This window comes from Macaca nemestrina, chromosome 3, assembly GCF_043159975.1.
Source record: "Macaca nemestrina isolate mMacNem1 chromosome 3, mMacNem.hap1, whole genome shotgun sequence".
In the NCBI taxonomy this organism is placed as follows: domain Eukaryota; kingdom Metazoa; phylum Chordata; class Mammalia; order Primates; family Cercopithecidae; genus Macaca; species Macaca nemestrina.
In genome coordinates this window covers 30,941,346-30,955,990 of record NC_092127.1, presented here as the reverse complement: position 1 = coordinate 30,955,990, position 14,645 = coordinate 30,941,346, and the positions used below count along the sequence as shown (strand labels likewise).

General features: G+C 39.4%; 1 protein-coding gene across 9 annotated transcripts in view; it reads right to left on the bottom strand.

Annotated features, from left to right (window-relative positions):
- The window catches only part of LOC105488640 (peptidylprolyl isomerase D), a 55,336-nt gene that overhangs the window by 26,648 nt on the left and 14,043 nt on the right, over positions 1 to 14,645 (bottom strand). For 8 of the 9 annotated variants that reach the window (XM_071092893.1, XM_071092890.1, XM_071092892.1 and 5 more), the window contains one exon: positions 4,889 to 4,961. The exons of the other annotated variant lie outside the window; for it this stretch is intronic. The gene's annotated coding sequence lies outside the window, so the exon portion shown is untranslated. The remainder of the gene's footprint in view (positions 1 to 4,888; positions 4,962 to 14,645) is intronic. 9 annotated transcript variants of the gene reach the window in all.

The following is a 14,645-nucleotide window of genomic DNA, read 5'->3' as shown; positions in this document are numbered from 1 at the left end:
TGAGACTCCATCTCCAAAAAAAAAAAAGGGGGAAAGAGGTTTAATTGACTCACAGTTCAGTTCAGGATGGTTGGGGAGGGCTCAGGAAACTTATAATTATGGCGGAAGGGAAAACAAACACATCCTTCTTCACATGGTGGCAGCAAGGAGAAGTATGAATGCCCAGCTAAGGGGGAAGCAAGCCCCTTATAAAACCACCAGATCTTGTGAGAACTAACTCACTATCACGAGAACAGGATTGGAGAAACCACTTCCATGATTCACTTCTCTTCATGACGCGGGGATTATGGAAACTACAATTCAAGATGAGATTTGGTTGGCGACACAGCCAAACCATATCAATGTTTATGTCTAAGAAATTAAAAACCGATAAAATATGTGAAGCTGTTATTACCAAGTGTAAGAGAGAACAAAATAGAATGTCAATAACGGAATATTTAATAAAAGTGAGAAACCTACATGTGTAGCTTATTGAAAAAAAAGGCAGAACAGCCTGATGGCCTGAATACATATAAGTCAAATGGAAAAAGAAGTGAGGCATGTGGTGTGCACCTGTAGTTCCAGCTATTCAGGAGGCTGAGGTGGGACTACTTGAGGCCAGGAGTTCAAGGCTGCAGTGTGCTATAATGGCACCTGTGAGTAGCCACTCACTCCAGCATGGACAACATAGTGAGATCTGTTGGAAGGAGAGGAGAGGAGAGGGGAGGGGAGGGGAGGGGAGAAAGAAAAGAGGGAGGGAGGAAGGGAGGGAGGAAGGGAGGGAGGGAAGGAGGGAGACAGAAAGGAAAAGAAGAAAGGAGAGGAAAGGAGAGAGGAGAGGAGAGGAGAGGAAAGGAAAGGAGAAAGAGAAAAAAAAAGAAAAGAGGGAGGGAGGAAGAGCCAGGTGCAGTGGCTCTTGGCTGTAGTACCAGCACATTGGGAGGCTGAGGCGAGCAGATCACTTGAGGTCAGGAGTCCGAGACCAGCCTGGCCAACATGTTGAAACCCCGTCTCTACTGAAAATACAAAAATTAGCCGGGCATGGTGGCGCATGCCTGTAGTGACAGCTACTCAGGAGCCTGAGGCAGGAAAATCACTTGAACCTGGGAGGTGGAGGTTGCAGTGAGCCAAGATCGCACCACTGCACTCCAGCCTAGGCAACAGAGTGAAACTCCATCTCAAAAAAAAAAAGAAAAGATAAAAAGAAAAGAAAGAAAGAAAACACAAATGGAAACAAATTATCCATTTTTCATTTTTTCTCAATTTATCCAGATTTGCTCAAAGCTCAGGACTATAAACAAAACACAACTATATATAAATAAATCTATCTAAAATATGTTCAATATTTTTATTCATTTTTCAAAATCTGGTAATGTTTGAGAGAAGTTTAAATGACATCTATTATCTACCAAACCTCCAATGGCTCAAAGACTAAATCATGAGAAATTTTCATTTGTATATGAAAACTTTTCCTTCTAGTCATATTCTTTGCATATAAGTAGATTTTTTAAAATTACGGATATTTTAATACCTTTATTAGAGATGTAAATGATAAAGGACCAGATTGTAGGACTTCATGTGTCCCCCCAAAAAATGCCCTTATAACTTAAAACTAAGACCAATTGTTTAAAAGTACTTATATATCATAATATTTTTTGAGACAGGGTCTCTGTCACTCAGGCTGGAGTGCAATGGTGGAACCATAACTCACTGCAGCCTCAAACTCCTAGGCTCATGTGATCCTCCTCCTTCGGCCTCCCAAAGTGCTAGGGTTACAGGTGTGAGCCACCGCATCTGGCCTAGTATTTCCATTTTTAAACAGGTATTTTTTTTTTTAGTCTCTGGATATCTTCATTTTAGTGGAAGATAATCCTTATCATTAAGTGAACATTTTAAATAAGTGTTGACATTTATTGCATGCTTATCCTGTGTCATGAGTGTTCCATATATTTTATATATGTTTTATTTTATTTTATTTATTTATTTATTTACTTATTTTTTAGAGGCAGGGTCTCACTTTGTCACCCAGGCTGAAGTGCACCGTGGACCTCCTGGGCTCACGTAATGCTCCTGCCTCAGCCTCCCGAATAGCTGGGGCTACAGGCCTGTTCCCCAATGCCTCACTAAAATTTTAATTTTTTGCAGAGATGGAGGTCTCATCTTGTTGCTGAGGCTGATCTTGAACTCCTGAACTCAAGTGATCCTCCTACCACGGCCTCTCAAAGTAGCATGAGCCACTGTGCCCAGCCCATTTTATTTTTTAAAAAGCTACACATTCACAAAGTACAATCAAAAGATGAAAAGGAATACATAGTGAAAATTTTCTTGGCCACTCAACTACCCAAATTCAAGCTTTAGAGAAATTTAGTGCTACCATTTTCTGTGATTATACAGCAAATATGTACATGTATCATCTACTTGCCACTCATTTTTGCACTGTTTTATACTTTCCTTCTTCTAGTTAACACCATATCTTGGCAATACCCCATGTCGTAACATGAATGTTTCCTCATTCTTTTTTCTGGCATGGTTCAGGTTGAGTGTCTTAGTCATTTAGTGTTGTTATAGAGAAAAACCTGAGGCTGGGTAATTTATTTTATTTATTTATTTATTTATTTTTAATTTTTTATTTTTTTTAGACAAGGTCTCACTTTATCACTCAAGCTGGAGTGCAGCGGCATGATCATGGCTCACTGCAGCCTCTACCTTCCAGAATCAAGCAATCCTCCTGCCTCAGCCTCCCTTGTAGCTGGGACCACAGGCGTGTACCATCACACCAGCCTTTTTTTTTTTTTTTTTTTTTTGTGGAGACAGGGTCTCATTTTGTTACCCAGGCTCATCTTGAACTCTTGGGCTCAAGCGATCCACCTGCCTCAGCCCCCCAAAATGCTGGGATTAAAGAATGAGCCACTGTGCCTCGAGACTGGGTAATTTATAAAGAAAAAAGGGTTTATTTGGCTCATTATTGTGATGTCTGAAAAAGTTCATGATTGTGATTCTGCATCTGGTAAGGGCCATGGGCTGCTTGCACTCCTAGAAGAATGTGAAGGGGAGCTGGTGTGTGCAGAGATCAAGAGAGAAAGAGGAGGTGCCAGGCTCTTTTTAACAACCAGCTCTTGTGGGAACTAATAGAGTGAAAATTGATTCACTCCTCTCCCCTGGGAGGTGGGAGGGGATTCATCCATTCATGAGGGATCCACTGCCAAGGCCCAAACACCTTGCATTAGGCTCCACCTCTAACATCGGGAATCACATGTCAACATGGGGTTTAGTGGAACAAACTTCCAAACCATAGCATTGCGTATCTCTAATCCAAAAATCTGAAATCTGAAATGCTCCCTAAATCCAAAACTTTTTGAGGGCTCACATGCCACAGTGGAAAATTCCATACCTGGCCTCATGTGACAGGTTGAAGTCAAAACTTTGTTTCATGCACAAAATTGTTAAAAATATTGTATAAAATTACCTTCGGGCTATGTGTATAAAGTATACATGAAATATAAATGAATTTTGTGTTTAGACTTGAGTCCCAAGATATCTCATCATGTATATGCAAATATTCCAAAATCCAAAAATATCCAAAATCTGAAACATGTCTGTTCCTAAGAATTTTGGATAAGGGATTTTCAACCTGTATTTGATTGCATAAATCCATCAAAGCAGCCCCTTATAGATGGAGATTTTAGTTGTTTCCATACTTTTCCTACCATAACAGTATTACAATAAATATCCACATATAGGTATCAATTCACTCATTTACAAGTACATCTGTTTGAAAAATTCTAGCAAGAGGAATTGCTGGTGGTAAAGTATGTATGTGAGCCAGGCACAGTGGCTCATGCCTATAATCCCAGCACTTTGGGAGTCTGAGGTGGGCAGATCTCTTGAACCTAGGAGTTTAAGACCAGCCTGGACAACATGGCGAAATTCCATCTCTACATAAAATACAAAAATTAGCCGGGCATGGTGGTGCATGCCTGTAGTCCCAGCTACTTGGGAGGTCGAGATGGGAGGATCACTTTAGCCCAGGAGGTCGAGGTTCGGGTGAGCCACGCCTCTGCACTGCACCGTGGGCAACAGAGTGAGATCCTGTCTCAAATATACATACATACAATTAAAAAATAAAGTATGTGGGCTTTAATTTTTGGTAAGTATTGCCAAACTGTCTTATGTAATGGCTACACTAATTTACACTCTCCCAAGCAGTGTATGAGAGTACCTATCTCCACCAGACTCTTACCAACAAATGTATTTTTAAACTTTTTGATCTTTGCTAATAAGATTCAGTGGAAATGCCTTAGCACTTATGTTCTAAATAGAGTTTCTCACTAATCTCTATAATAGTAAGTACTATTATTATCATCACCATTTTACATAGGAAAAAATTAAGGCTTACAGAGGTTAGATAACTAGCTAAAGTCATTCAGAGAAAAAATAGAAGAATCCAGATTGCACTCCTGTTTGTGTCTTGAAAAAACTCCTAACCACTAAGTACTTCCATTAAGAAATACAGTCAAATAGCCTTAAAATGTAAAATGTATTTCTCATAATTACTTTTAATGATACAAAACTATTTCAGATAGTTCAGCAGGATTTTACAGTCTCTTCGTGTCCTTATCAGTATAATTATCACTAAACAATAGATGTGTGTCCTAGTTTAAAAAGCAGCCTAGTAGACAGATGCCAGGTAAACTACCTATAATGGTCTCATATGATATCACCAATTTGAAAGTTGTATCCCATCCCCCAAAGCTTCAGCCCTCATTCTCTACATCCAGTGGCTCTGTTTCAGTTAGTTAAGCACAGATGGATACATTTATACAATTTAAATAAAACTTCATTAAGCCTAGAATGCTGAAATCACAAAAGTCTGAAAATCTAAAAGATAACGTGAGGATTGCAGTAGCACCTTTGTTATCCATAGTTCAAGATGATTTGCAAGTATTAAGGTGTGGTCTTCATCGAATGGAGATGGAATCAGTCTGCAAAACAAACAACCAAAAACTATGTGACTATTCTTTGCCACCCTTTAACAATATTGGAGAGAATGTGCGTGGGGTGGAGAACTAATTATATCAGAATCATGTGCTCACAACATCTCAAGCTACAATTTGGAGACATTATCCATGCACTTTCTGGGTGTGGGCTTTCAGCACTTTACAGGTTTGACTTGTTTGCCGCTCTCAGTGGCATGCAGAAGGGCTCTGCCAGAACAGGTTTCACAAAGAGAAAATGCTGGTACCTCAACTTCAGTTCACAACCATTAAATTCTGCCTTTCATTCTGCATTTCATGTCATGGAGAAAACAGTGGAGTATCCAATAAATGGTATGGAGACAAATGGGTGGCCATATTGGAAAAAAAATTAAAGTTAGAAGTATACTTCACATCTTGTCCCAAAACGAATTCCAGATAGATAAAAAAATATAAATATGTTCAAAAGTTTGATGAAAAAATATGTATATTTATCTCAGGTGGGAGAGGACTTTTAAAATATAATACTTAGAACACATAAAAGAAAATATGAATAAATTAGACTTCCAATTAAAAAAAATTCTGCGTAGAAAAACCCACCATAAATAAAGTCAAAGACAAATGACAAACTAGGAAAATTTTATTCCAACTCATATCATAGACAAAGTACTCATTTCCCTAATGTACAAACAGCTTCTACAAATAAGAGAAACACCAATATCCTTAGAAAAGTGAGCCTAGGATATGAGCTTACAGTTTTCAGACATGGAAATAAAAATGGCTCTCAAAGGAATGCCAATTAAAATGGCTCTCATAAGGAATGCCAATTAAAACTATACGGTGATTGTCAAAAATTCAACAGTAGCCTCAGTTGGTCAATCTATGGGGGAAACTTACATGCTTATACATTATTGGTGATGGTAATCTGGCAATATTTATCAAAACACAAATGCTGGCAAAGAATGGGAAGATTGAGAAAGTAATAATAAAAGTCAAAAAGAAACACAAATGCTATGCCTATTGATTCCTCACTTGTACTTTTAGGGGAATGTAGTTTTGAAGAGGGTGGTTGGGAAAGGACAAAACCTGAAGGAGGTGAGAAAGGTTCAGGGAAGAACAGCCCAGGCAGAACACCAAATACTAAGGCCCAAGTTGAGAACAGTGTGAGGCATATGCTAGAAACAAGAGTGGCTGGAGTGGTATAAGTGAAGAAGGAGAATATTGGGAGATGTGTCAGGGAAATATTAGTAGGGCAGGACGTGGAGGGTCTGTCGGCTTTTACTCTAAGCAGATAGAAAATCATTGGGGCATTTTGAGCAGAGGAGTGTCCTCATGTAACTTACATTTCTAAAAAACCACTTTACTGCTGTGATAAGAACAGAGGAGAGAACAGTTAGGAGGCCACGATATGAGGTAAGAGGTGGCAGTGGACCGAATCAAGATGATGGTAGTAGAGGTGGTGAGAAATGACCAGATTTGGGGTATATTTTGAAAGTAGAGTCACCTGAATTTGCCAACAGATTGGATACGGGTAGAGAGAAAGAAAAAGTCTAGAATGACTGTAAGATTTTTGGCCTGAAAAACTGGAAAGGCAGAGTTGCCATCAACTGAAATGAAGCAAACTACAAGAGAAGCAGATTTGGAAGGAAGTCATGTGTTAAATGATTAATGTGATCAACCTGAGACACTTTTTAGACATTCGAATGGATATATCAAAGACACAGTTTGGTTATATGAATTCTGATTTCTTGGGTGAGATCCAGGCTGAAGCTACAAATTAAGAAGTCAGCCCGTACAGGGGTCAGGCATGGTGGCTCACGCCTGTAAACCCATAACTTTGGGAGGCTAAGGTGGGCCGATTACTTGAGCCCAGGAGTTAGAGACCAACCTGGGCAACATGACAAAACCCCATCTCTACAAAAAATACAAAAATTAGCCAGGTGTGGTTGCACTCGCCTGTGGTCCCAGCTACTCGGGAGGCTGAAGGGGGAGGATCATCTGAGCCTAGGAAGTCGAAGCTGCAGTGAGCCCCATGATCACGCCGCTGCACTCCAGCCTGAGCGACAGAATGAGACACTGTCTCAAAACAACAACAACAACAACCCCAAAACCAGAATTCAGCATGTAAAAACAGTTATTAAAGCCTGAGAACTAGATGAGGTCACCATGGAGTCAATGCAGATGCAGAGGAAAAGAGAGTAAGAACTAATCCAAGAGCATGCCACCATTTAGAGGTAGGAATCATAAAGAGGAGCCAGCAGGAAAAGAGACTGACAGGGAGCAAAAAATGAGGTAAAAGTAAAACAACAAAAAGTGTGGTGTCCTGTAAGCCTAATAATGAAACCCACTAATGAGGAGAAAGTGATTGATAGTGTCAAATACTGCTGATGGATCGAGGAAGATGAGGGTTGAGACCATTAGATTTAGCAACGCGGGTCACTAACAAACTTGAAGACACACATAGCTTTAGAGCAACAATTGTGGTTGCAGGAAGAGGAAGGTGGTACCTTTCCTCCCCATCGTAAGGATCACAGCTGACATTCCTATAACGAAACAGGTTAACAGGAGAAAAGCAACAGATTGATATAATCAAAGTTTGACATGACACAAGAGCCTTCAGAAATGAAGCCCTAAAGTCGTGGGAGAACTTTTTATGCATAGATTCAACAAAGAATGGACAGCCATGTAGACATGTGATTAGGCAAAAAGTGTGTGCTCTAATAGTAACAGGCTAAGAGGGGATGTCCAGCAAGGCCTGTCCAGATTCTTCTTGGCCTCTCTGTGTAACGTTTCTTCCTCTCTGGTGTGGGGCATGACCCCTCTGGAGTGAGGGTCTCCAGGGAGAAGAGAGAAGGAAGAAGGGAGAGAGTGATCTTTCTAGGTTTTATGGCTTGCTTTTGGGGACAGGAATTCTCATTTCTGTGAACCACCTTGGGGAAGAGAATTCTGGTTTCCATGATTGGCTTTTGGGGAGAAAATGGGGTGAGAGACAGGAGAATAGAAGAACATCAGAGAGACCTTGCTTCTGAGGCCTTCAAATCCCTTTTCATTCGAAATACATAGCATGGCAAAGTGCCATACTTTGGGGTATCCTGTTCTGAGCCCCAGCATGGTGAAAGCATGACTGGGATGAATTCAAGAGAGAAGGGAATCAAGTGTCTAGATATAACTACCAATACACAGGAAATATGGAAGAAAGATGAACATGTTAAACAAAACGATGAGGATGCAAGAGCCAAATCCAGAATGTGGGAACTTCTACAGGAAACAATGATCTGTTTTTTAAAAATAAGTCAAATAAATGGCATGAAAACATGGGGGGGGGAATACTGTTAAGAGATGACAAAAGACTTAAAAAACATGCCAGCCAAATATAATGTGTTCAAAGGCTGATTTGAACAAATCCACATAAAAAAAAAGTTTTTTGAAACAATCTGGGAAATTTAATACCTAGTTGTATATTTAAACTTGTTAGATATGATAATTGCTGTTGTGACTGACATTTTTAAAAGTCATTATGTTAGAAATGTGTATTGGAGTATTTATAGGCAAAATAATATGATGTCTGGGATTTGCTTTAAAATACTTCAGAAAACAGACAAAGGCAAGGTTTTCAAAATAAGAAAAAAACTTTAGAAAATGTAGGGAAGAAGAGTAAATGACATAAGATTGGTAAAATGTTTCTAATAGTTGAAACTGGGTAATGATATACAAGGTTCATTATCCTGTCTACTTTTGTGTATACTTGAAAAAAAAATTTTGTTTTTTTGAGACAGGGTCTTACTCAGTTGCCCAGGCTGGAGTGCAGTGGCGTGACCATGACTCACTGCAGCCTCAACCTGCTGGGCTCAAGCAATCGTCCCACCTCAGCATCTCGAATAGCCGGGACTACAAATGTGCACCACCACACCCAGCTAATTTAAAACTTTTTTTTGTAGAGACGGAGTCTCACCATGTTGCCCAGGCCGGTCTCAAACTCCTCGGCTCAAGCCATCTACCCACTTCAGCCATTCAAAGTGCTGAGGTTACAGGTGTGAGCCACCATGCCAGGCTAAACATTTTTAAAATAGTTCTTTTTATTTTTAGAGATGGAGGTCTTGCTATGTTGCCCAGGGTGATCTCAAATTCCTGGGCTCAAGCCATCCTTCCACCTCAGCCTCCCAAGTTGCTGGAATTACAGTCATGAGCCACCACACCCGGTTTAATGTGATGATGTGGGGGAGAAAGGAGACTCTTTGGAGGAATGTCTTTGAATAGCCAAGAAGGGATGAGAGCTGGTGCAAATGTGGACGTGTTGGTCATAAATAGGAGTACAGAACATTATATCCACAATAACAGGAGGCAAGGGAAGACAGAATATTGGCTGCTATGGGTTGAATGTGTCCCCTCTGAAATTCAGGTGTTGTCAGTGTGACAGTACTCAGAGCTGGGGCCTTAACAGATGATTAGGCCACAAGGGCTCCTCTCTCATGAGTGGGTTAAAGCCCTTTATAAACGAGGCTTCATTCGGCATTCAGCTCACTTGCTCCTCTGCCTTCCACCATGTGAGAACATAGCCTGCATCTCCTCGGATGATGCACCATCTTGGAAGCAGAGAACAGCTCTCACCAGAAAACCAAAACTGTTGGTGCCTTAAACTTCTCAGTCTCCAGACTGCGAGAAAATTAATTTCTCTTCTTCATAAATTACCCAGTCTCGGGTATTTTTTTACAGCAGCACAAAATGGACGAAAACATGGGCACAGATGTGAGAGGGTAGGGAAATAAGAGGTGGTTGAAATTCTCTTCTGAAGCCTCAGTTCCCTTCATGAAACAGATGCTGGTTATCCGTGAAGAGTGAGGTTGGGAGACAAAGTGTTGGAGGTCTGAGAAAGGGCAAAAATCATTTGTCTAGGTGGGTGGGAAGTGAAGGTACTGGAAAGATATGGTATGATTGCTAGGCAGCATTAAAATCATACTGGAATTTGGTGGCCAAGAATCTAATCATCAAGAGTTTTCTCTGGCCAGACTCCATGGATGAATGCAGGAGAGGAAGAGAGAGAGTTTTAACCAGGGTTGTGGTTTTTCCATGCTAGTATTAGCAAGTGAGAGAGCGCCAAATAAGTTGAGAGTTGTGTCATTTAGAACACAGCTAGATTGCTGTAACAAAGCAACCCAACATTAATTCTGTGACTTAAGTCAGATATTTATTTCTACTTCAAGCAATAGTCAGAAGTGACCATTTCAGGTCACTGGGTCTCATCTTCAAAGAATCATTTAGGGACTGGGGATCCATCTTTCCATCTTGTTTCTCTTCCACATCCTAGTGCATTTTCCTCATTTGAATCATAGAAACTGATTGGCAGACACATCTTTTACCAGTTACCAGGAGGCGGAAGAAAAGCTTGAAGAGGAAGCCCTTGCTTTAAGGGCCTAGCCTGCAGGTGCCACATAGTACTTCGGTTTATATTCCACTGGCAAAATTTTAGTCTGATGGCTACACTTAAATATCAGGAAATGTCATATGTACGATTAACTATGTGCTTAGCTACAATTCTGTCACTTTTGAGAAAGGAGAGGATGGATTTTTGTGGACAACTATAACCGTCTGCCAGGGAGTGATTACAGTTGACCAACGGATGTATGCTAAGCAACAAGGAATGAGAGAATCTGGAAATAAGGAGGCATAGAGTAAAGGCAGTAGAGTCAGGGATGGTAGACTTCAATGGAGTGAAAGAATGGCTGGGGTAGGGGTATGAGACATGGAGAATGCTGGACATGGGAAATATGGAGTTACTGTTACTGAGTATGTTAAAGTCTAGGGTCTGATCTCACTGTGAGTGGCTGATACAGGGTGAAAGGCCCAATCACAGGAAGAAGGGAGGTGAAAGAAGTGAGGCTAAGACATGAAGGCTGACCCTTCTGGATATTAAAATTACTTAGAATTATGCTATGTGTACTGTTGGAGAAAGTGAGCCCACACTAAGCTGCTAACATCTGAGAAATGACGGCAAGTGACCATGAGGGATAGTAGGTGGTATAAACTGATGCCATGAGATTCAAAGCTGGAGATTTTTAGGGAGATTTAGGAGTGGTTTGAAAGTGAAAATGAGGTACAAAAGGAACCTTTATCCCATCTCCAGGACCAACATCATGTAGATGTGGATTCGCTCAGAGAAGATCCAGAGGAGATAAATATATGCTTCTGATTTCTTTGAGAAAAAAATGCCAACTTTTTGTACCTGTGAGACCCTTTGAAACACTATTTCCATTGAATAATACAAGGATAAACAAAAATTTTCTTTTAAAAAGGATGTATGCCTCCTGAATGTTACAGATTGAAATTGCCTTTTAAATAAGAAACATGGGCCGGGCGCGGTGGCTCACGCCTGTAATTCCAGCACTTTGGGAGGCCAAGGCGAGTGGATCACCTGAGGTTGGGAGTTCAAGATCAGTCTGGCCAATACAGTGAAACCCCATCTCTACTAATGCTGGGATTACAGGTATAAGCCACCGCGCCCAGCCCACATTTCTTGTTTAAAAGGCAATTTAAATCTGTAACATTCAGGAGGCATTTATCCTTGTATTATTCAATAGAAATAGTGTTTCAAAGGGCCTCACAGGTAGAAAAAGTTGGCGTTTTTTCTCAAAGTCTGAAGAAATCAGAAGCATATATTTATCTCCTCTGGATCTTGTCTGAGCGAATCCACGTTGGGAGAATTTGTCCAACAGCCAAGTCATTTTTTTCTCGTTAGGTCTGGTCTATGGAATAACCAAGCCGCAATTTATTATCCATTTGTGAGGGATTATAATTCTTTTGAGGCTTTTCCTGGCAAACCCCCCAGATTCTTCTCGTTGCATTTCTAGTTTGTGAATCAAACCTTTCATTTATTTATTTATTCAACAAGTATTTCTTTCCTTAGCAACCAGTCTAGCATGGCTTTATCCTAGGCACTTACGAAGTTATAAGGGCAATCCATTCCCAATCCTACAAGAGTTTACGGTCTATTTGGGATGACAAGAGAGAAAGAAAGAGAAAAGAAAAAAGGAAGAAAGCAAGAGAGAGAGGGAGGAGAAATAAAAAATACATTTAAAGTAACTAAAATACATGTGATTGTAAATTCAAAAAGAAATATGTGAAATCCATGAAAAGAAAACTATAAAACATTATTGTGGAACATGAGAAAAGGCTTGTAAAATGGAGAGACTTATTGGGTTCCTGGGTGAGAAGAAGCAGTATGGAATGATATCAAATATGCTGAAATTAACCTAAAATTTAATTTATTTTAATAAATACTGCTACTCAAATTTTTAAAACTTGACAAGTCAATCATAAAATCTACTAGGAAAGATATCTATGAGTCCAAAAAATTTGTTTTGAAAGAGAAAAGCCAGCAATCCCACTTTCAGGTATATATTCAAAAGAACTGACATCAGTATTTTGAAAAGATGTCCTCATGCCCATGTTCATTGCAGCACTATTCACAATAGCCAAGATAGGAATCAACCTAAGTGTCCATCAACGGGAATGGATAAAGAAAATGTGGTATATATACACAATGGAATACTATTCAGCCTTAAAAAAGGAAAGAAATTCTGTCATTTGAAACACAGATACACCTGGATGGAGGACATTATGCAAGTGAAATAAGCCAGGCACAAAGACACAAATACCATGTGATCTCACTTTTATGTAGAATCTAAAAAAGTGGAGCTCATAGAAGCAGAGAGTACAGTTACCAGGGATTGGGGGTAGAATGTCGGATGGGGACAGGGAGATGTTGACCAAAGGGTACAAAGTTTTATTTAGGAGGAATAAGTTTTCGAGATGTATTGCACAGCACAGTGACCATTGCTAGTAATAATGTATATTTCAAAATTGCAAAAATATATATATTTTAAATGCTATCACTGCAAAAAAGTATATGAGGTGATAGATAAGCTTGACATAATCATTCCATAATGTATACAAATATCAAAACACCACATAGTACCTCACGAATATATACAATTATTGTCTATTAAAAATAAAAATTTAAATTAGAAAAACAGGAAAATATGACAAAGAGTAAGTGAAAATTTTGCCCTCACAGATGTCAAAATACCTTGTAATCCTATAAGGATTACAATCCTATAAGGACTGGAAAAATAATAGAAAGTCTGTTTAAAAACAATTGGAAGTTAATGTTAACTTTTAATAAGGAGTTTTCATGTGCTGGACACCAATCTAATTTTTGATGATAGAACATGGTGATTTTTTTCAGTTTTCAATTTTTAATTTTTGTGGATACATAGGTGTATATATTTATGGGGTATATGAGATACTTTTTTTTTTTTGAGATAGAGTTTCACTCTTGACACTCAGGCTGGAGTGCAATGGCGCGATCTTGGCTTACTGCAACCTCCACCTCCCGGGTTCAAGAGATTCTCCTGCCCCAGCCTCCCGAATAGCTGTCTGACACCATTACAGGTGTCTGATACCATGCCCAGCTAATTTTTGTGTTTGTAGTAGAGAGGGGGTTTCACCATGTTGGCCAGGCTGGTCTTGAACTCCTGACCTCAGGTGATCCACCTGCCTCAGCCTGCCAAAGTGCTGGGATTACAGGCGTGAGCCACCCCACCTGACTGAGATACTTTTATATAGTATTCAATGCATAATAATTACATCAGAGTAAATGGGGAGAATATGGTGATTTTTAAAAATATATTTTGGAAGAAATATTATAATTACATGCTATTATAAACTCCTTCTATTTTCACCTACTTATTTATGTGAATAAGGTTTCTTAGCATTTACAACTATTAAAAAATTAAAAAATATAAATCAACATTGAACCTGTCTCATTCTTGCAGTGTAATCTTCATTCATAAGAGTGAAAGAGTGAATAAATTAAATTTAGCTCCATCTGTCATTGAGAACAATGCAATTTTGTTTATGTTTAAGAATTACAAATTTGAGGCTGGGCACAGTGGCTCATGTCTGTAATCCCAGCACTTTGGGAGGCTGAGGCAGGAGGATTGCTTGAGCCCAGGAGTTTGAGACCAGCCTGGGTGACATACTGAGACCTCGTCTCTAAAAAAATTGTTTTTTAAAGTTACGTGTGATGGTGTACGCCTGTCATCCCAGCTACTTGGGAGGCTAAGGTGGTAGAATCACATGAACTCAGGAGCTCAAGGCTGCAATGAACTATGATTGTACCACTGCACTCCAGCCTGGGTGACAGAGCAAGACTCTCTCTCTTAAAAAAAAAAAAAAAAAAAAAAAAAGTGGGAATACTACTACTACTTCCCTCAAAGGATTGTTGCCAGGGTTAAAGGAAATATGAGATACACACAAGGAAAATGCTTAGAACAAGGCCTGAGATATAGTAAGTGCTGTGCATGGGATTGCTATTACTTTTAAGAAATGGTATGCCACACCTAAGAATGTCAGAGATGACATATGAATGAGGCACCTCTGATATGTGAATTACTACATAATCAGCTTAAATACTAATAATGGTCATGCTATACGTTACTGTTCATTCAACAAATATTAACTTGTCACTTGCTGGTTTGTACTTTTCTATGTGATGCGTCTTCTTTTAAAAATGTTTTATACTTTTTATTTCCACAAAAATAAAACTTAATTTCTCTAATTTCTTAATGTATAAGGGTTTATAAAAAATGAATCAAAATTTAATCCCTTCGGTTTTGGATTTCATGCCAAAAATAA